This window comes from Montipora foliosa, unplaced genomic scaffold, assembly GCF_036669935.1.
Source record: "Montipora foliosa isolate CH-2021 unplaced genomic scaffold, ASM3666993v2 scaffold_170, whole genome shotgun sequence".
NCBI lineage: Eukaryota > Metazoa > Cnidaria > Anthozoa > Scleractinia > Acroporidae > Montipora > Montipora foliosa.
Genome location: NW_027179472.1, coordinates 21,297 through 38,886, shown reverse-complemented (window position 1 = coordinate 38,886; position 17,590 = coordinate 21,297). Strand labels below are relative to the sequence as shown.

At 39.2% G+C, this 17,590-nt stretch overlaps 1 long non-coding RNA gene across 2 annotated transcripts; it reads left to right on the top strand.

The window, feature by feature from the left end:
• The first annotated feature begins 540 nt into the window (after positions 1-540).
• LOC137986260 (uncharacterized) lies at positions 541-17,590 on the top strand. Of its 2 annotated transcripts, none has more exons than XR_011119675.1 (3): positions 541-785; positions 1,860-1,999; positions 17,521-17,590. It is a non-coding gene; the product is annotated as an uncharacterized lncRNA (long non-coding RNA). The 2 variants fall into 2 exon arrangements; XR_011119676.1 differs by lacking the exon at positions 17,521-17,590 and adding an exon at positions 4,724-4,857.

Here is a 17,590-nt window from a genome sequence, read left to right as displayed (position 1 = left end):
ATTTTTAAGTTTTTTTACTGGGTTTGAAAGGTATTGTGGGTAATTTGTTTAGATTGGTTGGCGGAAGGTTGGCGGTATTTTGAGGAGGTTTTTTTATAAGTGTCGAGCTGTCCAGTCCTATGAATGAAAAACGTAGCTGGCTTCATTTGTTTTGAAGCGAAAGTTAGAGAAATGTCACTTATAGGACTTGGAATATCTTCAGAACGGTAAGAGAGATAACCTCACCGGAACGCGCCAATATTTTTTACGAACCACATTTGGCTGTTACGGTAAGATGATCTCTCACCCTTGGTTTCTTTCAAAGGCTTTCCTTTACCCACCATTCCAGCTTTATGATGCCAGACTGGGAGCTTCTGAAGAGACAACCCGCACTTATAGTTCGAATTCTTAACGTATACCTACCTGCTGTATCAGATGGCACGTCGCGAAGAAACAATACTTTTCCTTCCCAAACTGCCGTTGGGGTGGGGAGTTTGTTTTAAGTTATTATAGGATGTTTATGTTTTGTTTTGTCCTTCGCTCTTTGCCCGGGGGGGTTACTCCCTTATCTCTTTGTATATGTCAAGCGTATCGTTTTTAAGTTTGCCCTGATGTCACACATGATTGTTTTGTTTGCTATCATATATTTTGCCTCCTTTGAGACCTTTTGGGGCAAAGTCACGCAACTGTCTCTCATATTCTTTACTATCATGCTTTTATAGTATCGTGCAAAATTCATGCAAAAGAAACGTCTTTTGTCCGGTTAAGACACTTGGGCGAAGTAGGGGACTTGCGTTTGTACGGAGGTGAGCAAAGGAGTTCCAAGTATAAGGTTTTTACGGGGAGAAATCACTATCACAGCGTGTGCTGAAGTATTCTAATTGGTAGAGCGGTGGTATGTAATATCACTGTCATGATAAATTAACGTGGCCCACTCAAGCCTGGATTTCTTCAGGCTTTTGTCACCATTGCTTTACTTTCTGGTTAATTGTGGTGATATCTAACCCTCATGTATTCAATTTCCACGCCTCCACTATATGAGCATTTAAGATATATATTCTGTTTCATTCCTGCTTTTGACATTTCTTTAAATTTCAAATCTTTTAACTTTTAACTAAGGTAAGGTATTTACGTGGCAATTGGATGTCACACCTGTTGGCCAGAATGTGCTTATTGGTTACTCTTAAAGTGCTGCTATGGTCAAAAAATCACTTCTTTTTTTCCCTGAGATTTTGAAAGTGTGATGGCTCAACACTTCATTGGCAACATTTTAATCTGATTCTTATCCAAAAGTTATTTACTTTCAGTGTAAGTTTTAGATTTCAGGGTCCACCACTACTCATGTTCCAAAGCGACCGATTAGACCTCAGAGGGTTGGATCTAGGAAAAAGTGACGTTGTTTACAATAGGTAGCTTAACATTTCAGCATGTGAACACAGCTTATTATATATGCAAAACAGGAGTAAGCCTGAAACGCCTGTGCTGCATATTAACCCTTTGAACTGGGCAGACTTAGTATTTTACTCTGTCTAACGCCAGACGATTTTACTCTTCAATGGGGATCCCCCAGGAGTCAATGGTTTAATGTCCTCATTAATTCAGTCGCATACACACACATTCTTAAACTATAATTGAGTCTTCGATGTCATTTTTTCCTCGATCCAGGTCTCTCAAGATTTTAAAGATAGTAGTGGTGGACCATTAAACAGGAAAATTCCAGTCAAAATAAACAGGTGTCTTTTCGAAATTAATTAATAAGGCTTAAAACTTGGATCAGTTACGGTTTAGTTAACATGGTTTTGAAATCCAAGAAAATAAAAATTGTTTTTTGGTCATAGAAGCACTTTAGACTCACATTATTTTTTACCCCCTCTCAACAGATATGGATTTACACTTGGTTGGAAGATATGATTGCCCTGCGTAACTTACACTGTAAAGGCATAACTCAATCTGATTGTTTCACTGCCTTGCCTTATATACCACTGCTTATGTACATGTATATATGTGCATTAATTCACTGGTAAGAGTAAGGTTTGTTTCTTTTATGCATCGTAGGAGTTTCAATTTATGCTGACATTGAACAATAATTTTTGCTCTTTTAACTGCAAATTGAAAGCACCTTTTCTGTACCTATGATATTTTCCATTTTTTAATCACATTACAATGACATGGTTGTGTAGAAAATGATAGTATTACTGTATTTATGAATGTAGTATATGTAGCATTGCAACAATAATTAGTGTTGACAAATATTTTAATGTACACTTTGAGTTCTTAATATCTTTGTAAAGGATTGAGTTTCAACGACAGTTGCAAATTTATATAACTGGGTTGATCTAAGTGTTCTACTTGCAGTGACTGAGACAGTCACAATATCAGAAAGTGCTAAAATGATCTTGCATGTTTTCAGTCTTTTTACATGCAAGTTGCACAGAACAAAGATCATTCTTTAAATTCCTACGGCCGGTAATACATGCAATAGCATCAGATTCCCTTGTTTTTTAAATGGCTCCTTTCCTCACGTGTTCACTTTAAATACTTGGTTACTCAAGTTTTAATTTGTTTTTGTGGTAGTGCACTTGTACTAAGTGCTTGATCACAATGTGCTTGATCATTATGGCAAAATTTACATGTAGTTAAAAGTGTGAATTACTCCAAATGCAATTGCAAGTGTCGTTTCTTCAATTCCTTTATAAATTATATGCAATTCACATGCTTGTAATATGTTAATTATTTCTGTTAAAATTACTTCACTAACTCCAACTTTATTTCTTGTCCATAACAATACTGATGTACACACAATTATCTAGGCAAACTTCACTGTGATTTGTGTTGCCTGCAGCATGGACTGTGTTTTGTCCAATCTGTGATTATCATACTATGTACAGTATTGGCAAGTTTTCCTGGGTGGTTTGACGCTGGTTTTAGCGACACTAGCAGTTACATGTATCACCATGCAGGCTGGCTGATCATTATCAAAGTCTATGCACATTTGGCATCGTGTCACTACTAGGCTAAGCAGTCTCTTGTATTATATCACAGCAAACTGGTAAAATGCACAAAGTTTGTTGCTTTGAAAACTAAACCCACTTTTCAATAAAACTGGCAGCAACATTGGAATTTGCTACCAATGTGCTAATTGTGTTTGACTCCCATAAAGTCAACAAACCTACAAGTATGTTACGATTTTTATTTCCACTTTGGTTTGTCCTACTCTTAGGAGATACAGCTCCTTAAATTTCAATATTGGAGGAGCATTGGCTGTAGCATCTCAAAGATCATGGGCGTGAATCCCACTGTTCACACTTTACTGTTCAATCCCATCTCACTCCCTTTTGAAGCAGTTCATGTAATGGCTGTAGCAGTGAGGAGAAGTTGGGTATGAAAGTGCCATAGAGGTTCAGCAGTCCTAAATAGGAGCACATTTCTGCCTCATTCTTTGGGCTTAGCACTTCATTAACATGGCTGCAATCTTCTCCTCTGAAGGGTGCCGACCCTCTCCATCCACTCAGTAGCCGAGGAACTCTACATAGTTGGCACCATAAACTTTGATCATTTAGGTACTATACCGTGCTTTTCCAGCCTGGATAACATCTTATCTAATAATTATTTGCAATTAATAAGTAAGTAAGTTACAAGATGCTGGTAGCTGTATCTTCTTCAACTGCAGCACCCAGGCCTGGGTCAGTTTTAAGACATTTTCATACAACTCCTGAAGCTCTATTCCCACTGTGTGAGGTAGCAAAGCATTGACTCAGAGGTTCTTTTGTGCATAATATTCACCTCTCCCTTGGCCACCAAACGATTCGAGCCACTTCTTCCACTGTGTTGCTAACACCGACGAATTACCTTTGCAATCAAACAGCGCTACAATGTATGACTTGAATTTCAATGTTTACTACGACCATTGTACACAATCAATCCCATCGCTGTTCCCAGTGTTAAAAACTGAGAAACCTACGGATGGTTAGAGTTGCAATGGATTAAACCAAATTAAATACATTATTGTTATCAACCACACAACATGTTTTCACAACATGGCGGCCATACTCAGAACAGCCTTGTATTAATGCACAATCATGCTTGAAATAAACCTCTAACTAACAAAGAAATCACAAAGATCATATTCCTTTAATTTTCTATAGTCATCAATTGAAACTGATTTTAGCATCAGATTGTCTAGTTTTATTCTTTTTCATACACATTCACTTAATCACTTCCTGAAAAAATTTGCAAGTTTTTTGTTGTATCAGGAAGATGTCTAATAATTAAACAGACTTTTTCTCTACACTAGCTATACTAGAAAGCAACACCTCCATCACTTCCGAATCTTAAGCCCTTGTTATGTTATCAGGCGTTTTGATTTGGTGGCATTGTAACTGAAGCTAAATCTGAGTGACCCCAGCTTGAACACAGACCGTCCTCTGACACCAGCCATGAAATCTCAGACAGCGACCCAGTTATGGTTCCTGTAACATCCTAACAGTCACAATACAGAGAGCTGCTGAACTGTATTCAGCCTGTATTCAACAAAGTTGACTACTGCAATTGTGTGCAATGACCTATTAGATTGTATGGAGCATGACCTGGGATTGGTTGATGATCACGACTATGTGGGCCTCGGGAAGCGGGAAAGTGACACAAGCACCAAGTGGAGTGCACTAGACTCTCCACCCAGCTTGGAGTCACGTGGGTGGCATCATTTGGCCATCTATCGTTACTCTATATTTGTTTTATGAAACAGGATATGAAGAGAGGTGTTGCTTTCCTACTCACAGCTAATTAACATCTACCTGTGGTGCTGTGCTTCGACATCAAACATGGTGCTGTCCAGCGGTACCTAGAGGAGTTTTCGCATGCTTTCAGCACAATATCATGAGCTGCGCCCTTTTGCAATTCAGTCCTAATACTGCAAGTAAAGGGTGATTAGCACTGCCAATTATTACATAAGTCTATATTATTATTAAGTACAATTGATGTGAGTCTATTCGTCTATTGATGTACACACAGTTCACGTGTCATCCGGGCGAACTTTCTTAGGATATGGTGTTTTTAGTTCTCAGGCCATGTCCTCAGGGACTCGTCACGCATTCATTCCAAGAATGCGCCATCCTCTTACAATTTTTTACAAATGCTTGATATCAATAAATTATTAACAAAAAGGAAAAAAACGACCTGTTGCTGTTTTAATCTGTAACGATCAGCATATTACATGTTTTACAGGGAGGTTTCAATGAGTGACGCAATTAAGACCAGGCTGATTATCAAAGTTTATGCCCACTGTATCTTACATGAGGCCGCCCTTCAAATATCACAGCAAGCTGGCAAAAAGCATCGCTTCCATTGATTTAAAAACCAAACCCTGTAAATGCACAAAAACAGAAACAACACACACATGCACTCTACCTTTCGTTGTGAAAATCTTTGCATTAGCAGAAGTCAACCCTGAAAGAGAAAAATAAGCAAAAGAAACTATCAACTAAAAGTTGAAAACATGAAACAAAAGTGTACGCTAATCCTGGATGAAGTTAATCGGCTTTCGAACAACCGGGCCCAGTATATTATGTGATTACGTGTTTTACAGGGAAGGAGGTTTCAATGAGCGACGCAATTAAGACCAGGCTGATTATCAAAGTTTATGCCCACTGTATCTTACATGAGGCCGCCCTTCAAATATCACAGCAAGCTGGCAAAAAGCATCGCTTCCATTGATTTAAAAACCAAACCCTCTGAATGCACATTATAAAACTACAATCAATGTGAGTCTCTTTGTCTATTGATGTACACACAGTTCACGTGTCATCCGGGCGAACTTTCAGGAACGTAAAACTCTTGCCTGCCACCAGTGTGCTTGGGTTTGATTCTCATAAACTCAACAAATCAAGTTTTTTGGATTAAGAGTTTGGCTAACATGATAGTTTCTCCCTGTGTTAGGATTTTTATTTCCACATTGGTTTTTCCTGCTCTTGCGAGATACGGCTCCTGCAATCTTACTATTGGAGGAGTGTTAGCTAGCTGTACCATCTCAGAGATTATGGGTTTCAATCCAAGTGTTGGCCTGAAATTTTTTTTTCAGGCTTCTTTAATTGGCAATTGCTCAACATGTAACTTACACCATCATTCCTTAATTTTGATCATAGTCATCAAACTGATTTTAGTATCAGATTCTCTAGTTTTATCCTTTTTCTTACACATTCACTTAGTCACATCCTGAAAAAAAAAAGTTCTTTCTGTGTCAGGAAGATCTTTAGTTATTAAAGACACAATTCCTCTACACTATACTAGAAAGCAACACCTCCGTCACTAGGGAATCTTAAGCCCTTGGTATGTTATCAGACGTTTTGATTTGGTGGCATTGTAACTAAAGCTAAATCTGAGTGACCCCAGCTTGAACACAGACCGTCCTCTGACACCAGCCATGAAATCTCAGACAGCGACCCAGTTATGGTTCCTGTAACATCCTAACAGTCACAATACAGAGAGCTGCTGAACTGTATTCAGCCTGTATTCAACAAAGTTGACTACTGCAATTGTGTGCAATGACCTGTTAGATTGTATGGAGCATGACCTGGGATTGTTTGATGATCACGACTATGTGGGCCTCAGGAAGCGGGAAAGTGACACAAGCACCAAGTGGAGTGCACTAGACTCTCCACCCAGCTTGGGGTCACGTGGGTGGCATCATTTGGCCATCTATCGTTACTCTATATTTTTTTTATGAAACAGGGTATGAAGAGAGGTGTAACAGTTGCTTTCCTACTCACAGCTAATTAACATCTACCTGTGGTGCTGTGCTTCGACATCAAACATGGTCCTGTCCAGCGGTACCCAGAGGCGTTTTCGCATGCTTTCAGCACAATATCGTGAGCTGTGCCCTTTTGCTATTCAGTCCTAATACTGCAAGTAAAGGGTGATTAGCACTGCCAATTATTACATAAGTCTATTATTATTAACTACAATCGATGTGAGTGTGTTCGTCTATTGATGTACACACAGTTCACGTGTCATCCCGGCAAACTTTCTTAGGGTATGGTGTTTTTAGTTCTCAGGCCATGTCCTTAGGGACTGGTCACGCATTCATTCCAAGAATGCGCCATCCTCTTACAATTTTTCACAAATATTTGATATCAATAAATTATTAACAAAAAGGAAAAAAAACCACCTGTTGCTGTTTTAATCTGTAACGATCAGCATATTACATGTTTTACAGGGAGGTTTCAATGAGTGACGCAATTAAGACCAGGCTGATTATCAAAGTTTATGCCCACTGTATCTTACATGAGGCCGCCCTTCAAATATCACAGCAAGCTGGCAAAAAGCATCGCTTCCATTGATTTAAAAACCAAACCCTCTGAATGGACATTATAAAACTACAATCAATGTGAGTCTCTTTGTCTATTGATGTACACACAGTTCACGTGTCATCCGGGCGAACTTTCAGGAACGTAAAACTCTTGCCTGCCACCAGTGTGCTTGGGTTTGATTCTCATAAACTCAACAAATCAAGTTTTTTGGATTAAGAGTTTGGCTAACATGATAGTTTCTCCCTGTGTTAGGATTTTTATTTCCACATTGGTTTTTCCTGCTCTTGCGAGATACGGCTCCTGCAATCTTACTATTGGAGGAGTGTTAGCTAGCTGTACCATCTCAGAGATTATGGGTTTCAATCCAAGTGTTGGCCTGAAATTTTTTTTTCAGGCTTCTTTAATTGGCAATTGCTCAACATGTAACTTACACCATCATTCCTTAATTTTGATCATAGTCATCAAACTGATTTTAGTATCAGATTCTCTAGTTTTATCCTTTTTCTTACACATTCACTTAGTCACATCCTGAAAAAAAAAGTTCTTTCTGTGTCAGGAAGATCTTTAGTTATTAAAGACACAATTCCTCTACACTATACTAGAAAGCAACACCTCCGTCACTAGGGAATCTTAAGCCCTTGGTATGTTATCAGACGTTTTGATTTGGTGGCATTGTAACTAAAGCTAAATCTGAGTGACCCCAGCTTGAACACAGACCGTCCTCTGACACCAGCCATGAAATCTCAGACAGCGACCCAGTTATGGTTCCTGTAACATCCTAACAGTCACAATACAGAGAGCTGCTGAACTGTATTCAGCCTGTATTCAACAAAGTTGACTACTGCAATTGTGTGCAATGACCTGTTAGATTGTATGGAGCATGACCTGGGATTGTTTGATGATCACGACTATGTGGGCCTCGGGAAGCGGGAAAGTGACACAAGCACCAAGTGGAGTGCACTAGACTCTCCACCCAGCTTGGGGTCACGTGGGTGGCATCATTTGGCCATCTATCGTTACTCTATATTTGTTTTATGAAACAGGGTATGAAGAGAGGTGTTGCTTTCCTACTCACAGCTAATTAACATCTACCTGTGGTGCTGTGCTTCGACATCAAACATGGTCCTGTCCAGCGGTACCCAGAGGCGTTTTCGCATGCTTTCAGCACAATATCGTGAGCTGTGCCCTTTTGCAATTCAGTCCTAATACTGCAAGTAAAGGGTGATTAGCACTGCCAATTATTACATAAGTCTATTATTATTAACTACAATCGATGTGAGTGTGTTCGTCTATTGATGTACACACAGTTCACGTGTCATCCGGGCAAACTTTCTTAGGGTATGGTGTTTTTAGTTCTCAGGCCATGTTTTTAGGGACTGGTCACGCATTCATTCCAAGAATGCGCCATCCTCTTACAATTTTTCACAAATATTTGATATCAATAAATTATTAACAAAAACGAAAAAAACGACCTGTTGCTGTTTTAATCTGTAACAATCAGCATATTACATGTTTTACAGGGAGGTTTCAATGAGTGACGCAATTAAGACCAGGCTGATTATCAAAGTTTATGCCCACTGTATCTTACATGAGGCCGCCCTTCAAATATCACAGCAAGCTGGCAAAAAGCATCGCTTCCATTGATTTAAAAACCAAACCCTGTAAATGCACAAAAACAGAAACAACACACACATGCACTCTACCTTTCGTTGTGAAAATCTGTAATGATCAGGGCCCGGTTGTTCAAAAGCCGATTAACGCTAATCCCAGATTAAAAATTAACCTTGGAGTTATATTTCTCTACTCTCAAATGTTGTTCAACACTGATGTTCAGCAAAACTTTGCATTAGCAGAAGTCAACCCTGAAAGAGAAAAATAAGCAAAAGAAACTATCAACTAAAAGTTGAAAACATGAAACAAAAGTGTACGCTAATCCTGGATTAAGTTAATCGGCTTTCGAACAACCGGGCCCAGTATATTATGTGATTATGTGTTTTACAGGGAGGGAGGTTTCAATGAGCGACGCAATTAAGACCAGGCTGATTATCAAAGTTTATGCCCACTGTATCTTACATGAGGCCGCCCTTCAAATATCACAGCAAGCTGGCAAAAAGCATCGCTTCCATTGATTTAAAAACTAAACCCTCTGAATACACATTATAAAACTACAATCAATGTGAGTCTCTTTGTCTATTGATGTACACACAGTTCACGTGTCATCCGGGCGAACTTTCGGGAACGTAAAACTCTTGCCTGCCACCAGTGTGCTTGGGTTTGATTCTCATAAACTCAACAAATCAAGTTTTTTGGATTAAGAGTTTGGCTAACATGATAGTTTCTCCCTGTGTTAGGATTTTTATTTCCACATTGGTTTTTCCTGCTCTTGCAAGATATGGCTCCTGCAATCTTACTATTGGAGGAGTGTTAGCTAGCTGTAGCATCTCGGAGATTATGGGTGGGAATCCAACTGTTGGCCTGAAATTTTTTTTTCAGGCTTTTTCAATTGGCAGTTGCTCAACATGTAACTTACACCATCATTCCTTAATTTTGATCATAGTCATCAAACTGATTTTAGTATCAGATTCTCTAGTTTTATCCTTTTTCTTACACATTCACTTAGTCACTTCCTGAAAAACAAAAAGTTCTTTCTGTGTCAGGAAGATCTTTAGTTATTAAAGACACAATTCCTCTACACTATACTAGAAAGCAACACCTCCGTCACTAGGGAATCTTAAGCCCTTGGTATGTTATCAGGTGTTTTGATTTGGTGGCATTGTAACTGAAGCTAAATCTGAGTGACCCCAGCTTGAACACAGACCGTCCTCTGACACCAGCCATGAAATCTCAGACAGCGACCCAGTTATGGTTCCTGTAACATCCTAACAGTCACAATACAGAGAGCTGCTGAACTGTATTCAGCCTGTATTCAACAAAGTTGACTACTGCAATTGTGTGCAATGACCTGTTAGATTGTATGGAGCATGACCTGGGATTGGTTGATGATCACGACTGTGTGGGCCTCGGGAAGCGGGAAAGTGACACAAGCACCAAGTGGAGTGCACTAGACTCTCCACCCAGCTTGGGGTCACGTGGGTGGCATCATTTGGCCATCTATCGTTACTCTATATTTGTTTTATGAAACAGCATATGAAGAGAGGTGTTGCTTTCCTACTCACAGCTAATTAACATCTACCTGTGGTGCTGTGCTTCGACATCAAACATGGTCCTGTCCAGCGGTACCCAGAGGCGTTTTCGCATGCTTTCAGCACAATATCGTGAGCTGTGCCCTTTTGCAATTCAGTCCTAATACTGCAAGTAAAGGGTGATTAGCACTGTCAATTATTACATAAGTGTATATTATTATTAACTACAATTGATGTGAGTCTATTCGTCTATTGATGTACACACAGTTCACGTGTCATCCGGGCGAACTTTCTTAGGGTATGGTGTTTTTAGTTCTCAGGCCATGTCCTCAGGGACTCGTCACGCATTCATTCCAAGAATGCGCCATCCTCTTACAATTTTTCACAAATGCTTGATATCAATAAATTATTAACAAAAAGGAAAAAAACGACCTGTTGCTGTTTTAATCTGTAATGATCAGCATATTACATGTTTTACAGGGAGGTTTCAATGAGTGACGCAATTAAGACCAGGCTGATTATCAAAGTTTATGCCCACTGTATCTTACATGAGGCCGCCCTTCAAATATCACAGCAAGCTGGCAAAAAGCATCGCTTCCATTGATTTAAAAACCAAACCCTGTAAATGCACAAAAACAGAAACAACACACACATGCACTCTACCTTTTGTTGTGAAAATCTGTAATGATCAGGGCCCAGTTGTTGAAAAGCCGATTAACGCTAATGCCAGATTAAAAATTAACCTTGGAGTTATATTTCTCTACTCTCAAATGTTGTTCAACACTGATATTCAGCAAAACTTTGCATTAGCAGAAGTCAACCCTGAAAGAGAAAAATAAGCAAAAGAAACTATCAACTAAAAGTTGAAAACATGAAACAAAAGTGTACGCTAATCCTGGATTAAGTTAATCGGCTTTCGAACAACCGGGCCCAGTATATTATGTGATTACGTGTTTTACAGGGAGGGAGGTTTCAATGAGCGACGCAATTAAGACCAGGCTGATTATCAAAGTTTATGCCCACTGTATCTTACATGAGGCCGCCCTTCAAATATCACAGCAAGCTGGCAAAAAGCATCGCTTCCATTGATTTAAAAACCAAACCCTCTGAATGGACATTATAAAACTACAATCAATGTGAGTCTCTTTGTCTATTGATTTACACACAGTTCACGTGTCATCCGGGCGAACTTTCAGGAACGTAAAACTCTTGCCTGCCACCAGTGTGCTTGGGTTTGATTCTCATAAACTCAACAAATCAAGTTTTTTGGATTAAGAGTTTGGCTAACATGATAGTTTCTCCCTGTGTTAGGATTTTTATTTCCACATTGGTTTTTCCTGCTCTTGCGAGATACGGCTCCTGCAATCTTACTATTGGAGGAGTGTTAGCTAGCTGTACCATCTCAGAGATTATGGGTTTGAATCCAAGTGTTGGCCTGAAATTTTTTTTTCAGGCTTCTTTAATTGGCAATTGCTCAACATGTAACTTACACCATCATTCCTTAATTTTGATCATAGTCATCAAACTGATTTTAGTATCAGATTCTCTAGTTTTATCCTTTTTCTTACACATTCACTTAGTCACATCCTGAAAAAAAAAAAGTTCTTTCTGTGTCAGGAAGATCTTTAGTTATTAAAGACACAATTCCTCTACACTATACTAGAAAGCAACACCTCCGTCACTAGGGAATCTTAAGCCCTTGGTATGTTATCAGACGTTTTGATTTGGTGGCATTGTAACTAAAGCTAAATCTGAGTGACCCCAGCTTGAACACAGACCGTCCTCTGACACCAGCCATGAAATCTCAGACAGCGACCCAGTTATGGTTCCTGTAACATCCTAACAGTCACAATACAGAGAGCTGCTGAACTGTATTCAGCCTGTATTCAACAAAGTTGACTACTGCAATTGTGTGCAATGACCTGTTAGATTGTATGGAGCATGACCTGGGATTGTTTGATGATCACGACTATGTGGGCCTCGGGAAGCGGGAAAGTGACACAAGCACCAAGTGGAGTGCACTAGACTCTCCACCCAGCTTGGGGTCACGTGGGTGGCATCATTTGGCCATCTATCGTTACTCTATATTTTTTTTATGAAACAGGGTATGAAGAGAGGTGTTGCTTTCCTACTCACAGCTAATTAACATCTACCTGTGGTGCTGTGCTTCGACATCAAACATGGTCCTGTCCAGCGGTACCCAGAGGCGTTTTCGCATGCTTTCAGCACAATATCGTGAGCTGTGCCCTTTTGCAATTCAGTCCTAATACTGCAAGTAAAGGGTGATTAGCACTGCCAATTATTACATAAGTCTATTATTATTAACTACAATCGATGTGAGTGTGTTCGTCTATTGATGTACACACAGTTCACGTGTCATCCGGGCAAACTTTCTTAGGGTATGGTGTTTTTAGTTCTCAGGCCATGTTTTTAGGGACTGGTCACGCATTCATTCCAAGAATGCGCCATCCTCTTACAATTTTTCACAAATATTTGATATCAATAAATTATTAACAAAAAGGAAAAAAAACGACCTGTTGCTGTTTTAATCTGTAACGATCAGCATATTACATGTTTTACAGGGAGGTTTCAATGAGTGACGCAATTAAGACCAGGCTGATTATCAAAGTTTATGCCCACTGTATCTTACATGAGGCCGCCCTTCAAATATCACAGCAAGCTGGCAAAAAGCATCGCTTCCATTGATTTAAAAACCAAACCCTGTAAATGCACAAAAACAGAAACAACACACACATGCACTCTACCTTTTGTTGTGAAAATCTGTAATGATCAGGGCCCGGTTGTTGAAAAGCCGATTAACGCTAATCCCAGATTAAAAATTAACCTTGGAGTTATATTTCTCTACTCTCAAATGTTGTTCAACACTGATATTCAGCAAAACTTTGCATTAGCAGAAGTCAACCCTGAAAGAGAAAAATAAGCAAAAGAAACTATCAACTAAAAGTTGAAAACATGAAACAAAAGTGTACGCTAATCCTGGATTAAGTTAATCGGCTTTCGAACAACCGGGCACAGTATATTATGTGATTATGTGTTTTACAGGGAGGGAGGTTTCAATGAGCGACGCAATTGAGACCAGGCTTATTATCAAAGTTTATGCCCAATGTATCTTACATGTACATGTGGCCGCCCTTCAAATATCACAGCAAGCTGGCAAAAAGCATCGCTTCCATTGATTTAAAAACCAAACCCTCTGAATGCACAAAAACAAAAACAACACACACATGCACTGTACCTTTTGTTGTTAAAATCTGTAATGATCAGTATATCATGTGATTATGTGTTGTACAGGGAGGGAGGTTTCATTGAGCGCTGCAGTTAAGACCAGGCCATTTATCAAAGCACTGCTTCCATTTATTTTAAGACCATTAGAAAGCACATGTACATGTATTTGTTTACATCTCTTATTACAGTTTTATTTAAATTTCATTTACACTGTACTTGCAGTAAGTTAATATGTTTGTACAGTGTTACAGGTATGAGTTCATTGGGTAATGTACACAATTTCATTATTGCTCCATGCCATCCAGCTTACCTTCTCAGACTTAAGAAAGTTTTAATGTACGGCATTCTGCAAGCTGGAAAAAAGAAGTTACGTTAAGTATGTCATTTGTAATACTAGGACATGTACAGACAAATTTTGACTTTGTTTACTTACTGATACCAAGAATTTCTGAAGGTTTTAAATTTTGCGGAAAAAAAAAAAACACATTGGCTTCACCTCTCCCCCCTGCCCAGAAATAAAATTAAACTAAATCCCTACCTTTGGACAACCTTTCCAGTGGCCACACTTTCCCTGATATGAGTCGTGAGCTGCGCCCTTTTTGCAATTCAGTCGTAATACTGCAATTAAAGGGTGATTAGCACTGCCAATTATTACATAACCCTATATTGTGAGAAAACTACAATCAATTTGAGTCTCTTCGTCTATTGATGTACACACAGTTCACGTGTCATCCGGGCGAACTTTCAGGAATGTAAAACTCTTGCCTGTCACCGGTGTGCTTGGGTTTGATTCTCATAAACTCAACAAGTCAAGTTTTTTTTATTGAGAGTTTGGCTAACATGATAGTTTCTCCCTGTGTTAGGATTTTTATTTCCACATTGGTTTTTCCTGCTCTTGCAAGATACGGCTCTAAGACACAATTCCTCTACACTATACTAGAAAGCAACACCTCCGTCACTAGGGAATCTTAAGCCCTTGGTATGTTATCAGGTGTTTTGATTTGGTGGCATTGTGACTGAAGCTAAATCTGAGTGACCCCAGCTTGAACACAGACCATCCTCTGACACCAGCCATGAAATCTCAGACAGCGACCCGGTTATGGTTCCTGTAAACATCCTAACCGTCGCAATACAGAGAGCTGCTAAACTGTATTCAGCCTGTATTCAACAAAGTTGACTACTGCAATTGTGTGCAATGACCTGTTAGATTGCATGGAGCATGACCTGGGATTGGTTGATGATTGCGGCTATGTGGAGCGCGCTAGACTCTCCTCCCAGCTTGGGGTCACGTGACTGGCATCATTTGGCCATCTATCCTTACTCGATATTTGTTTTATGAAATGAGATATGAAGAGTGTTGTTTTCCCACTCACAGCTAATTAACATCTACCTGTGGTGCTGTGCTCCGACATCAAACATGGACTGTACAACGGCAGCCAGAGGCGCTTTTGCTTGCCTTCAGCCTTATATCGTGCACTGCGCTCTTTCACAATTCAGTCCTAATACTGCAAGTGAAGGGTGATTAGCACTGCCAATTATTACTATATTATTATTAACTACAATCGATGTGAGTCTATTCATCTATTGATATACACACACTTAATGGGTGCTTTATGAAATAGGTGGTTTGAAGAGAGGTTTTGCTTTCGCACTGACCTTAATATCCAACTTTAATTTCAATCGTTATGAGTCATGGGTGTTTGGCATCTCCCACAACAAGCCACAGGAACATGACTCAAAATTTTTTCCTAATTTTTGGCCGTTTTTTCACTTGTTTTATGTCATATATAAGGGGCAAACTATAACTGAACGCTGTCTGAAGGTGTCAAACAAAACTCCTCTCCTTAATAGAGCCAACTCAGTCTGTTAATTACATTTGTTTTGATAGGCATTTCTACAGATCTCTGTGGTAATTACAAACTACTTAAGGGGTACACCGACTCAGAGTATTTCTTGTCCATAATTAATTCTGTTATACTGATGTACAAACACCTCACTAATGTTATCCAGGAAAAGTGATTCTTTTACTCATGTACACACACTTTGCATGTTGTCCATACAAACGTTTTGGCTGATAGTGATGCCTGCAGTATGTGGTACCGCTCGGTAATGATCAGATTATGTACTGTATTGGCAATTTTTGATGGGTGGTTTCAACAAGAGATGCAGTTACATGTATCACCAGGCTGGGACTGGTTGCTCGAAGCCTGGTTTGCGCTAACCGTTGGTTAAGAGGTGTCAAAATTTATAGGTTTCCATGGTATTTAACGCTGGTTAGCCCTAACCATGCTTCGAGCAACCCGGGCCTAATCATTATCAAAGTCCATGCTCATTTACGCTGCCGCTAGTAGCAGTCGCTTGTAATATCACAGCAAAGTGCAAATTGATGTGCAGTCAAAGTTTGTTGCTTTTAAAACCAAACCCATCTTTTCAGAAAATTTGCAAAAACGGTGCAGTTTGTAAAACTCTTGCCTGTCACCAAATTGCTTTGGTTTGATTCCCATAGAGTCAAAGAGCTTGTTAATTTTCAATCAAGGAGTTTGGCTGACATCTTAATTTCTGCCTGCATTACCAAGTTTATTTCCACATTGGTTTGTCCTGATCGTAAGGGATACGGCTCCTTCAATGTCAATATTGGAAGTGTATAGTTCTTAACTAGTATCTGAGAGGTCATGGGTGTGAATCCCACTGAGTGGCCTAAATTTTTTTTAGGCTTCTCACATGGCAGTTTCCCAACATGTAACTGATCCAAAAACATCACTGAGATGTTAGCTGCAGATTCTTTAGTTTTTTTGAAGCACTGCTTTTCTTACATGTTCCCTGATTCGGTTTGTGACAATTTTTACCTCGTTAATTTGATCCTGGGAGGAGATATTTAAAAATTGTCACACAATACTATAGTCCTTTCCTTAACAGATCCAACAGTTAATTTCGTTTGATTTGATTAGAGTTCTCTACAGATCTCTCTGATACTTAAAAAGGTAGAATTGTAAAGTTATTTCAGTCTATTAACATGTGCTTATTACACAGTGCATGCCAAAAGAAAGTTGAGAACAGCCAATATGCTATTTGTTCTCTTTTAATTTGTGATGACCACATAATGAATTTGCAATTTTTACTGCGAGATCAAGTTTCAACAGCAGGTTCAATTTTGACCAAGCTGATCCTAATTTGAATTCATTACACATTATTGAACGATCTGTGATACTGGCGACAGTAAGTTCTGATATTACACTAAAAGGGCAAAAGTTCTTACCATACTGTTATTTATTTTAAATTAATGAAAGCCATTTCCACTCATATAAGATACATGCACCTACATATACACAAGTAGAATATGGGACTATATTTAGTTTAGTTACACATGGGTTTCACGCCGAAGCGATCATCAGACTAAAAGCTAAATACCAATGTTCTACTCTACTTAATGGTACTACCGCGGAGGCTCTTGTTCTGGTTGGCTGCGTAGAATTTGTTTTCATGCCTGCATTTGGTTACTAATTCAGAACCTTTATTCAACAATCCCGGGTCTTTTGAAGTATAAATGCAGAGCTTTTCAGCCAAACAAAGGTTTGCATTTACGGCATTGAGCACTCTTGGCAAACGGGACGCATGACTTTGTTTTGTATATGCACCTACATATATCCTGCAGTTCAGTTGGGAAAGCTTTTGATTGCCAAGGATATGCTTTGGTTCGATCCCTAATAATTACAGCAAAACTGGTTTAAGGTATATGTCATTTGCCCCAAATGCAGTTACAAGTAGCATTACTTCTTTTCATCTTTGGGTTGTTCTGCTCGTAAGAGATATGGGTGTGAATCCCACTGAGTACCCCTTTTTTTTTTCAGGCTTCTCACAGGGCAGTTGGTCAACATTTAACTTCAAAGACCATTCCTTAATTTCATCCATCAACATCAT